Below are 12,145 nucleotides of genomic sequence, written 5' to 3'. Positions count from 1 at the left end.
AAATTTCCTCTAAGGGTGGCAACAAGGCATTTTTACTATGAAAATTCAAGCACATTAGATGGAAAACTACATTTCCCCACTTCCATTTCCACTATATATCGTAATTATGGAGTTGTTGTATGGTGCTGGACTTTCTACATAAAGACGTCCCTGTTCATGTAACAAGCGCCATGTCGCTTCACTTTGGTGTGAAAGATTGCATTTATTTCTTAAGGTTCGCTTTCAAGTGGCATGTCAGTCGGATAAACACGGCCCGCTTCGGTGTGAAGTTACCCATAGACCCATCCTGCCGAATTTGTACGAGAGTAGTGCGAGGTAGATAGATCTGTTGTTACGTCACTTAAACTCGTGTGTGCATGCCGTGAATATTCACGATCTACCTCTTCATGCAGGAAAAATGAAGGAATTGGACTTGACATGTTACTATGCAAAAATAAATATACAGGGTATTCAGCTAGAAATGTACGTAATTTCAGTTGCCTGAGATATTATACAGGGTGGTACAAAGGTAGGTTGACAGTTCACAGTAAGAAAAGAAAGACTGTCAACCTACTTTGCACCACCCTGTATATCATTCTCTCTAGTTCTGTGGATACCTAATTCTATTTTCTATCACAGATATCTAGACAACAGCAAAAGCAAACCACACGAAAATTCACGTGAATGCTGTAGAAGACATTTTAATCAGGTGTAACTTTTCAGAATTTTGAATCATTGCTGTTTTTCGAGAGGAGAGAAATATTGGAAAACCGCTTCGCTGGCGTTGGCCAAGAATCCAGCGGAACCTTAAGTTCGATGTCTTCCTACTCCGTCACGTGTTTGCAACCATTTGTGCCTAAACCAGGACTCGTTGTCCATTTGCCTAATGAAGGGAGGCTTATCCTATTACCAAAATTGAGCGCTTGGCGAAGTTGTTTTACGTCACTCGAGTGAGTACATGAGGTTAGGGGTGTCTATTTTCGCTGGAGTTAAATTTGGAGCTTGCATCAGTCAAGCGCGCGGTTGTTCCACCCACAATTAAGAGATTTTGCAAGATCCTATTGGCTGTGCTAGGCGAAAAATCAAGGCTAGCGGAAACTTACTCTTTCCTAGTAAACATTGTAATCCTCGAGACTCGCCCGGAAGGTCAATAATAGAAGTCGATGTGTTGTAGCAAAGAATTCTGCGAGATTGGTTCTTAGAATAGTCGTGTGATCTGTAGACACCTCAGCTAAACAACTGAAGAATTCAGATTTGGGCCTTGCTTGTAAACAATAACTTCGGCGAGGTTATAATTTATTGTATTTTCTCTTTATGGTAAAAATTTGCCGATACTTGTTGTTTTTTTCCCTTCGAGAACCCCCCCCCCCCCCCGTGGATATTGCATGAAGGCACGTGTTAGCGGGGGTAGAGTCGCACACATTCTCGATCTCGGCTACTTTTGGAACGGATTTGGTCAACACCACAATCCGACCCATTTATTTGCAGTTGGGTGAACTCCAGAGCTACTTCATGTAGATCATCCTCTCCAGGAATCCAACCCGCATCTCGTGCGTGACAGCCAGACGCCCTACCGACTATTCCACCCCGGCTCCCCAGGAATTTTTGTGAAGCAAATTTGAATCGCCTTACTGGTTTCTGCGATAGTGTTGCGTCTTGAACTTAAAGGTCCAAGGTTCGTACTTCGATAAGTGATTTTAAATAATCCTAATTGACTCACGACTTCATCCGTCATGATGACGCGTGTTTATTGCACCAAGTCTCATCCCTATTGTTATCTGACCGTGTAGAGAAGTGTCCGCGATTGCTTTTTATCAAGTCCCCCCCCCCCAGATCCACGATGCTAGGTCAAACTTTGGAGCTCCCATTGGGATCGAACCCAGGATCTGTCGCAGCATGGACGAAAGTCCTAGCCAGCATTTTGCAGGCTAAAGAGGTTCTGGCACCTCGACCCACTGCCAGGATAATCCTGAATGGATTATCAGATTATTGTGTTGTGTCTTGTCTGAGAACACGAATCTCTGTTCGTCACTATTCATCCTCATCGTCGCGATTAGCCATATTGGCATAAATGCTACGAAATCAATTAGTTCCATACGGTTGAAATCCTGTTATAAACCGTTTTCATATTTTTGGTTGGACCATGGCTTTTTTGTCTTTTCAGAAGACTCGCTGTTGCAATGAGGTTATCTCGAACTACCGCTTGTTTGAATCTTTTGTTATTTGTTCATTTGCTTGACGCAATGCATTTTATAGGACGAGCATGGCAGTAAACCGTTGTGAACAATTCCATGCAGCAGGAGAAAAAACATTAAATTGATCTCCAGCTGTATTGTGTAACTTTCAGCCTAGCGACTCATAAGCTTGATTAATGATTAGATAAGGAAAGAAAGAGTGTGACGTCATCGTAGCTTATAGACTGCGTGCCGCCTGACCAGACCCGAGACAGCAAGGCCCAGGGCATCCTGCTCCAACAGGGGCAGATGGAGTGACTTTCTAAACTGTATCGATTGAGTACCCTCCACCCTAATTTGGCTAACAGTGTCTTACGCTGTTTTGATTTAGTAGCCTGTAGCGTGCATGTGTGTGAGAGGAAGGGGGGGGTATAGCCAATGAAACCTTCAAATTGCAGACGGCAATATATTCAGCCTATGTGTCAAATGATAGTTAATAGCCAATTACGCAATGCTCATTTGAATCCTTGAAGTCATTACGGTGTACATTACACACTCTTTCGCTTTTATATAACGTTGTAGTGATGGGAATAAGAAGACTATGATAAATTATGTGAAATTGAACTCGGAACATCGAAATTCTGTCATTATATTCTGGCAGTAGAGTAACGCTATGACAAGAAATGTAGTGGAATTGTACAGGGCAGAGATTTACTGAAAAACATTCTGAAATTCCTACAAATTGCTTTTGAGAAGTCCACTTCATGCACAGATAGGCTACTCGGGACTGGGCCTACAGTTTAAAGCTCGGCTGGACGTTTGGCTGACACAAGGAGGTTCAAGATGATATCAATAGTTTAATAGACTTACGCAAGCACGAACCTATTGATAATATCTAGGCAATAGCGAAAGCAAACCACACGGTAGATTCACGTGAATGCTCTGGATGTATTTTTTCTGATTTTGGATTATCATAGCTGTTTTTGGAAAGAGGAAAATTTTGAAAACAGCTGTTCTGGTGTCAGCCAAAGGCCCAGTCGAACCAGGGACCCTTTGATTACAAGGCTACCAGGTGGGCTTCCACCAAACACAACTTTGCATCGTGCGTTGGCTCTTGGTTTTTACCATTACCTGCCAAAAGAAAGGAATACGAGGTCAGACAATAAAGTAATGAGAAAGATTTTATACTGTGAAAAGGAAACAAAATAATTGAACATTGCTTGTTTATTACTAAAAGTACATCCCTCCTGCATCAATACAGCAATTGGCACGGTTGGCCAACGATCGATACGACATCTGCAAGTCTTCATGTGGTATGACTTGAAGATTGGACGTCACAACCTGTTGACTGGTCCTGTGCTCATCAAAAGTGCGTAATTTCAGCAGCAGCTTCACTTTCGGGAACGGGAAATAATCACAGGGGGATAAATCTGGGGAGTAAAGACGATGATTCAACACATTCACTTGTTTTTGGACTAGGAATGTATAGAGAACCACTGCTCTGTGGGACCGTGCATTATCGTGGAGCAGGAACCAACTGCCTGGTTCAGGATACTGATGTCTGACACGGTCAGTTCTCTTCCATAATCAATCCGAGCACTACGATAGTAACAACCAATTACACTTTCACCCTCTGGAACAATTTCATGATGAATAATGTCTTTGCTATCATTAAAAAAAACACAACATTGTCTTCACCCTTGGCTTTTCGAGCTGCATTTTCTTGCCTCTTGGTAAATTTAGCGACTTCCATTCAGCGATTTGTTAGTTCGTACAAGGACCGTAGTAAAAATGCTCTGTTTTGTCCTCCACAACAATAGAATTCAAGAAATGTTTATTCCAGCAAGCAGTTTTCAGAATGTCCTTCATGAAACTTGATGTTCACTTGCTGCTCCATAGCTATTACGTGACGACACCCTTGCACCTCCTTCACGACATGGCGGCATAATTCCCAGCATGCCTATCGCAAGTTCATGAGGTGTTCCCATGTGGATTATGGACCACACTACATCAGGAACGCGTTACTTCAGAGATAGAATGCACATGTGGGACAATATAAAATCATTCTCATTACTTAATTGTCGAGCCTCGTATATTATATATATATATATATATATATATATATATATATATATGAATCATAGTGTGTTTTAATGATTCCATAAAACTGTAATTTTTTATGACTGTACAAGGGTGTTCAAGCTGTACAAGGGTGTTCAAGCGAAACCGGAGACCTTTACTCGCATCTTCTGTTCAGATAGTGACACATTATTTAATTGTTCAAACGTATGAAGTGTGCCACTTTATGTGAACAGGGGTGTACACAATATCAAAATTCATAAATTCTAGTGGGAAGTTTTCTTGATATGATACCCGTTCAATTTATGACATATTCAGCGTTTCACTGGTGAGTGAATACACGTGTAGGACACAGAACACAAACGACCCACCCTCCCCCCTCCCATAGAGAATTATATTGGTTGTGGATCCAGGCGCCAGACTCTTTTCCCTCTACAATAGCGCACTTTTTACACACCCCTCATACGTAAGGCGAGAGTAATGATTTGGATTCGTAATTTTGTGTACGTTATGCCATGCGTGTTGTCGATGCTTAGTCGCGATTAAATTAGACGCGGGAAAGAAACATTAAATCATAACTGTTTTTCTAGCCCGAGTGAAAACTGTTTAAAAAGTAACATCCAAAAAACATCCCATGGACGGTTATGATCTCAAAAATAGTCCCGCGCTCTCCTTGTAACTGTGACGTCTCTAGAGATCAGTGGCCTACTTACTTCTCCGTGTCCTTACGCTGTCGTTTCTTGGATCTGTGTAAATTTAGCGTGGTCAGGAATGTACCGACATACGTCATGTTGCGTGCGTTTTGGCTGCTTTCAAAGTAAAGGAAAAACGTGCAGGTCTTGCTCGTGACGCAGGCGGCTGTTTCCACTTGGGATTGTGACTAAGAGAACGTTAACATACATGGCGGGGGCGACCAATGGCGTAAACAGAGGGAAATGGTGGTTCTCATTTGCTACAGTATCGAGATGAGCTAGGACTAGAAACCAGTGTTGTTCAAGGTCCAGAAATTTTCAATAAATTCAATTCTGGTTCAAGAGAAAATCAGCAAGCGTAAATGGGTTATGGACCGTAAAGAAGCTTTTTTCGGATCTTTTTAAATGCGGTCCAGGATCTTTTTTTTTGGATCAATTTAAATCCGGTTCAAATTCCGTATTAGAATAATACAATACGCAACTTGGACCGGATTTATATTGTGCGAAAAAAAAAGTTCTGTTGCGGAACCAATTAGAATTTATGGGTTCCTGGAAACTTTAACAACCCTGCTAGAAACTTCTACCGTTCGCGGACTAATCTCGTCATAGTAAAATCCTATCATAGTTCGTCTCGTTGTAAATGCATGTGATGATACTATAGTCCTCCCAACGACACACTTCCTCCAGGAAATTTGTTTGCTTACCAGTTTTGGAAACTAGACAGTTTTGCTATCAATATGCAAGACACCTTTTTTTATATAGCCATATAATATATGTTCCCCGTAAACTTTAGTCGGGTCGGTGTAGTGGTTGACTTTCTATGACGCCAGCGAAGATCCCAGATTCTAGCACATCGTAGCACACTGTGCTAACTACTTCGCCACGAAGGTTGGCTCCGCTCCAAGGACTACAGTGGGAGCTAAATTGTCCATGCGCTGTTGACATTTTGAAATGGAATTAAGGATGGGCAAGCAGTGGCAATGGGTGTCCTTTCGTCATACCATCGCTCACCATCATCGTCGCGATTAGGCAAAAGTCGCAGAAAAGCGGAGTAAAATAAACTAAATCAGTCAATCAAGAGCCAGTAAAGTTAATGAATAATTTCTGACTAGACTTTCCCTCCAAGTGAAAACATTTTGCCGTCTCAATTTTTACAGACTAGCCTCGTTCTCCATCACCATCCCTACCGCTATCGCAGACTTGCTCAATCTTTTGCAAGAAAAAAGCAGAGGAGTTACGAAAAACAAACAGCGAAAAGAGAAGTCACGTGTTTGCGAAATGGAAACATTTTCTCCGTCTGTGTACATTTCGCTGTCATTGAGTTCACCTTTATCTCGCGGCGAATAGAGTGCTTCTTATCACTCTGCATTGCAGCCAAGATCCGAACATGTGATGCGACCGTGGTTAGCCTTCGTGTGCCAGAAATGACATGGCAACAGTTGTAATACTGTTGTTTAGTAAACGTATGTTCGTACATTGCACTCGCATATGATCCTCCTTTTGTGAAATACGATCCCTTTGGTCCGTTCGAAAATATCCCCGTCTGTGGTCTTTACATAAAATCAGCACCAATGTCCTCTTATCGTTCTCTGAATTAAATGTTCTTATATCCTGACTCATAAGTATTTTCGTTCCCTGATAAGAGCTGTATGTTGTGACTTGGCAAGTTACATGAGGGATAAACATGATTTCTCAACGATGGAGTTCTAATATAACAAAACAAGTTGTGTACGAATTGTTTCTGTATGTTTGTGTTTCGTAATCTTTATTTCGTTCACTTTATGCATTGGTAGATTGATTGAATTGCTTTATTTTACTTCGCTTCTTGTGCCAATTTTGGCCAATTTACGAAGATGGGGATGAGTGATGATATGATGAAATTGATGAATAAACACTCACAAACATCTATGCCGAGGCCGGAATTGGAACCCGGGACACCTGGCTTCGTAGCGCGATATGCTAACCACTCCGCCACGAGGGCCGGTACCTGTAATTGAGAAAAACAATATTTTAAGCACCGGAGGCAACAACATGGCTGTTGTAATAACATATGAAGTTCAATTTTACATTATTTCAACATCCAGTGGCGTTCTAGGGTAAGTGCTTGTTGAGATTGTTGCCTCGGGGTCCTTCATTATGCATTGGTAGGTTGATCGAGACTAAGCGTATAGATCCGCGGACTCGTCACCGAAGTTCACGGGTTCGAGTACTGGCTTGGGCTAGATGTTCTTTGTGTGTTTGCCTTTTTCATCAATTTAATAATCATCGCGTATCCTCATCGTCGCGATACGTCTAAAGTAGCAGAAAAGAGGCGTTAGAAAACACAGATACTGTTTGATCCTTAACGAACGGGCAAACGACGTTTAAGGTTGCGCTCGGCCTTCGGCCAGCACCGACAAAATAATTTTCGAAAATCGCTTTAATATTACAAATTTTCAAAAATTGTTTGAATTCTTTCTTGAGCAGGGTTTCTGAAACTACGGTACGTGAGCCTTGAGCCTGGTAGAAAAATGCATAAAATTATTGCAAAAATCTCCTTATTCCCCCTATTTTTGGGGGGCAGACAAAAATTGTGCTCTACAGTTTATGAATACATACATAATTATAGTTATTTCTTATATTAATCTCAATAAAAGAAAGGAAGTAATTGTATAATCATCAGTTGCTAGTATTAGGCAGTATAAATCATGCAATTTTCAATGAGGTATTGAAAACCCTGTAGCATTACCTGGTTCTATAGCGAAAGTATGAATTTCGGTTTGTTGGTACCCAGTTTAAGAGCATTCGACTGAATCTTCGTGTGGTTTATTCTCGCTGTTGTCTAGATATTTGTGATTGGTTTGTTTCACCATAAGCATATTTTGCATCACAAATATCTAAGGAACTGGCAAAGTAAAACACATGAAAGATTCACTTGAATGCTCTAGAAGCAGTTCTAAATAGCTGCAATTCATCATTTTTTTTTTTTTTTTTTTTTTTTTTTTTTTTTTTTTTTTTTTTTTTGAAGGAGAGAAGTTTTTGAAAACTTTCCTGGTGTATGAAAAGTTATATACGTGTGTTACAGCAAAAGTCATGGGACACGATGGTACCATAATAAGATCGTATGTCCCTGAGAACATGACACGCTCAGTGTGATGAACGGTGGTTGTACAGAGGACAGTGGTAATTCATTGTTAAGTCAACCGTTGTGCCACGGCGTAAACAGCGTTCGTGTATCAAAATAGCCGTCTTTCGGAAAAGAAATGCCAGAAAATTCCACAGGAAGCTGGTGGAAACTATGGGAGAACAGTGTCATACCGTAGTATGCGCCTCTTTTGTTCCTGTAATGTTGCTGTGCTTTCAGACTTGTAAACACATGTGGCACGATGCTCTCTTTAAGGATGTATTCTCGCTTCCCTCTCCCACACATGGTACACTAGATCTGCACAGTTCGTACATTCCACGATACCATCATACACTGCCCTCTTCCATTTGTATATTTCGGATTTTCGTGCTGGTCCCGCTTTCTCGCGAAAAAAAAATGTTGCCATGACACCCTGTAACCCTCGTATATAACGATAATATACGTGGCCGCAACCAGTTAGGCGCCCAGGAAAGACTGGTGTAGTACGCCCCCTATCCCCCCCTTTTTTTTAGCTGAGTATTCTTGAAAACAAAACTTCCAAGTGTTGACAAAATATGGGACAGACTACTTAACCAAACAAAAAACCCTCAGTCCCTTTTATAACACATTGTCCTTTTAAAATACGATTGGTTTCAGGACATGGCCAGTGAAAATACTTAGTCACATCGGTCCATGGAGATAGGCACGTTTTGAGATTCACTTTCGTGGCTTCCTGAAATGAGATTTTCTTTGCGATTGGTGCTAAACCCCAAGAATTTGGCAGTGTTTCCAACACACAAGTTAAAGGGAATTATGATCATTGGGAAAGTCGCTTTATGCAAGTCATTCCAACCTTGGCCTAATCGTTATCCAGTCAGATCCGTCCATCAGCAGCGAACAACATAAACTGATTGGTTACATGGCACACTTGTACACTACTACATAAGAAGGGTCTCACTCCGAAATAAAGGTTAATTTATCTGTGAAACCACGTTTCCAGTGATTGGTGGCTTCTTGAAAGGGCTCTAAATTATCAAAATATAATTCAGCACAAGGTAAATCATTTGGCTAGTCACGACATGACTGTCAGTGCTCCAAACTATTACAAACCTTACTGTAGGTGCCCACGGTGGAAGACAAAGAAAGCTATTCTACACCTAAAGATCAAGAGTGCATAAGTTTTCGCCTGCAGTGCGAATGCATACACTGTGAATGAACTGCTAAAAACTATGGACTTCGATACATTCATGGACACAGGCAGTGCAGTGAAGAAAAAAATACATCAAGTGCATAACAAAAGTGTAAATATTGTGTGTATATAGATGTTCATTTGTGTGTAGGGTAACTTATGTTCAATTTCCAGCAATGAAACTCACTTCCTAATTATCCAAGTACTGAATTACGTGATTCGATGTAATTCTTTTGTAGTGAACATTACTTCAACAATTACGCGAACGATATACGAGCAATTATTATTTTGCAATTAGTTACGTAAATGAGCGTAATTACCTACACACACGCAAATAAGTAACAAGGACATAAGCCTTGGAAATTAAGGAACTGCAGAAAGTTTCGCGAAGGAAGATTCAGTTCTGATTAGCGTGGAAGCAGAAAAGACTTTCGCTTTCCAAGACATCCGCCCTTGTCCCGTAATTATTGGACGCGAGACGGGACCTGAGTGAATGTCCTTTGCTTTTCTTCCACTTCACTCTGTTGCAGTGATTCATGCTTTCTCGTATTTATTGCTTTTCTAGCCTTGACACTCTGCAGACCCGAAACTTCTGCAGCCCAATGATATGGGGCCTTGGTTTACGCAATATCGCCACAGGTTCCAGTCATGGAAAATTGCATTACGTAAAGAACCGACCTCGATTTTTCAACTTCCTATGTGAACGTCGGGCCTTCTCTTTCAGCCATGGGACGGTAGCGTGGTCACGGTGGGTAATGCTGTCCCCGCGTCCGTTTAATTCTTCCGATCGCCCCTGAAACTGTAGGTCCTGTCACTTTTAGGCTGAAGCGCTTTCTTTCTCATTTATATTAATATTTTTCTTGCACACTAAATGCTGCAGTGTAAAACGGAAATTGCTATTGCCGATCCCGTAACATCTTTCAGATAGAATCTGTTTCAATTTTCTTAGCATCTACGGTTAACCAATCAGAATCGAGATTTCTGTCGCAAATGCACTTGTAATGGCGACTAAGTGCGATCTATGTACTTTTGAAAGCCAAGCACTTTACAGTAGTTTCTAGCAATGTTCTGTGGGCAGTGGTTCACGATATAATTTTATACACTGGTTTTTCGATATTTTACCCCGTAACTGAGAGTATTGGTAACGTTAGCATTCTTTACACTCCCTGGTTTCATTTCGTTAAAAAATATAAAGGAGACACAGTAGTAAGGAAAAAAATATTAATGTTTCAGCTCTACGTTGAATCAGTTTTATTTGTACATGTTAGTATGCTGAACATTTTCCCCTTTCAAATTGTTTTTAGACCAAAAATCGTATGTGTTATTTTAACTTTGAACATCTGTAGAATTCTCCTAAAAATAGTGTAGCTTCTGGTACATTTATAGGCTACAGATTTTTTTTTAAAAAAAACTACAGATTTCGTCTGAATGTACTAGCAAATAGAGAACCCTTTACAATGTGGTTCATAATGTAAATAAATTACACAATAAGTGACATTTTTTATTTATGTGTGTAGTTTTTTCTTCCAAGATTCACATTTCTGTGGTGTGCATAAGCCTGTCACACGTTTCTTTTGCGAGTGTTACTGCCATCACAGTAATTGGATCCGACGTGCTATGCGAGTTTTCTAGAGGAATTTGATTCCCTGATCCTGCCGTCTGGAGCATGGAGCTCATACTCAACATTTCTAGTGCTTGCACTTGTAACTTTTCTACCTATGTTGTAACTTGAGCCCGGAATCAGGTAGATATATTGCAGATATGAAATGTCTATATAAGGTCATAAATGGAAACTTACGAACTCTCACTCGTACAACGTTCCTTATTTAATACACTGAGTTCCCACCAGAAGTTGTGTAACACCGTAATTCGTGTAGCACAAAATCTAATGAAGTGTTAAAGGCCACCATACCTCGTGTGGCGTGACTGCAAATGGTGTTAAACAACACCAATTCCACATTAACAACAAACCACCACTTTTGGAGACAACCCAGTTGCATATTTTTAAGAGTGTAGGCTACCGAATCAGTTCAACGACGTTTCAAAGCAAATATATATATCTTCAGCTCATATTCGTCTTTTATCACCAACTTACAAAAAAGTGTACAGAAGTAATGCTATTGTGAAACTTATCTCTGTTTATCTTGGTACTGTTTTGTCTTTTTCTCTTTTTGTTTCTAATTTTAACACTAGCCTACTGTTTTACTATTGTTTCTTTCCGCAAAATGGCATTGTATTCCTTCTCACAAGCATTACTTGAACCCTCGGTTGCTTAAAATATAAATAAAAAAATCCATTGAAATCGGGAAAATCATTTGCACTGACCCTGTAATATTATTGGTACTCAGACAATCGATTTGCAGTTTGTACCACCTTATTTTTTCATTATCGTCCTCTGCCAGAATCCATTTTTAAATTTCGAACATGGCCATGATCGAATTAGGCGATAATTTTTCCATAGATTGTAAGAAGCGATATTAAATGTGACATTAATGCAATAATTTGAAATCGAGGCAAAGCATGAGGACAACCACTTACATGCTTCCTGCTTGGGAGAGGTCATTCACTTAACAATGTAAGATAATGATCACGACATGGAAGCCCGCCCAAGGTAACATAAGATGTATGGTTGCCTATCTCTGTGCAGTTTCCATTTGGAGTAGAACGATTCTTGATTGCTACACTCTGGGTGTGTGACTTTCTCGTCGTAATGCTATCGCTATATTATTCTCTACGACACCATTTTTGTGTGTCTGTCTGGTGCTAAATATGGCTCTAGGATAAGGATAGCTTGTGACCCCATAATATATGACGGGTTCAAATATCGGAAAAGAAGAAAACTTAACCCTTGTGGATGATTTGCAAGGAATACAAGAAACGGACGACAATGAAAGCTATGAATAGTAGGGGAGTGGAGACTACAGGAACC

The 12,145-nt window shown here is 40.4% G+C and overlaps 1 protein-coding gene across 4 annotated transcripts in view; it reads left to right on the top strand.

Moving 5' to 3' along the window:
* Positions 1-12,145, top strand: part of LOC145991305 (uncharacterized) — a 230,243-nt gene that overhangs the window by 130,408 nt on the left and 87,690 nt on the right. The gene's annotated exons all lie outside the window — the stretch shown is intronic.

This window comes from Lepisma saccharinum, chromosome 8 (assembly GCF_977018435.1).
Source record: "Lepisma saccharinum chromosome 8, izLepSacc3.1, whole genome shotgun sequence".
In the NCBI taxonomy this organism is placed as follows: Eukaryota; Metazoa; Arthropoda; class Insecta; order Zygentoma; family Lepismatidae; genus Lepisma; species Lepisma saccharinum.
This window is presented reverse-complemented; position numbering and strand designations above follow the sequence as displayed.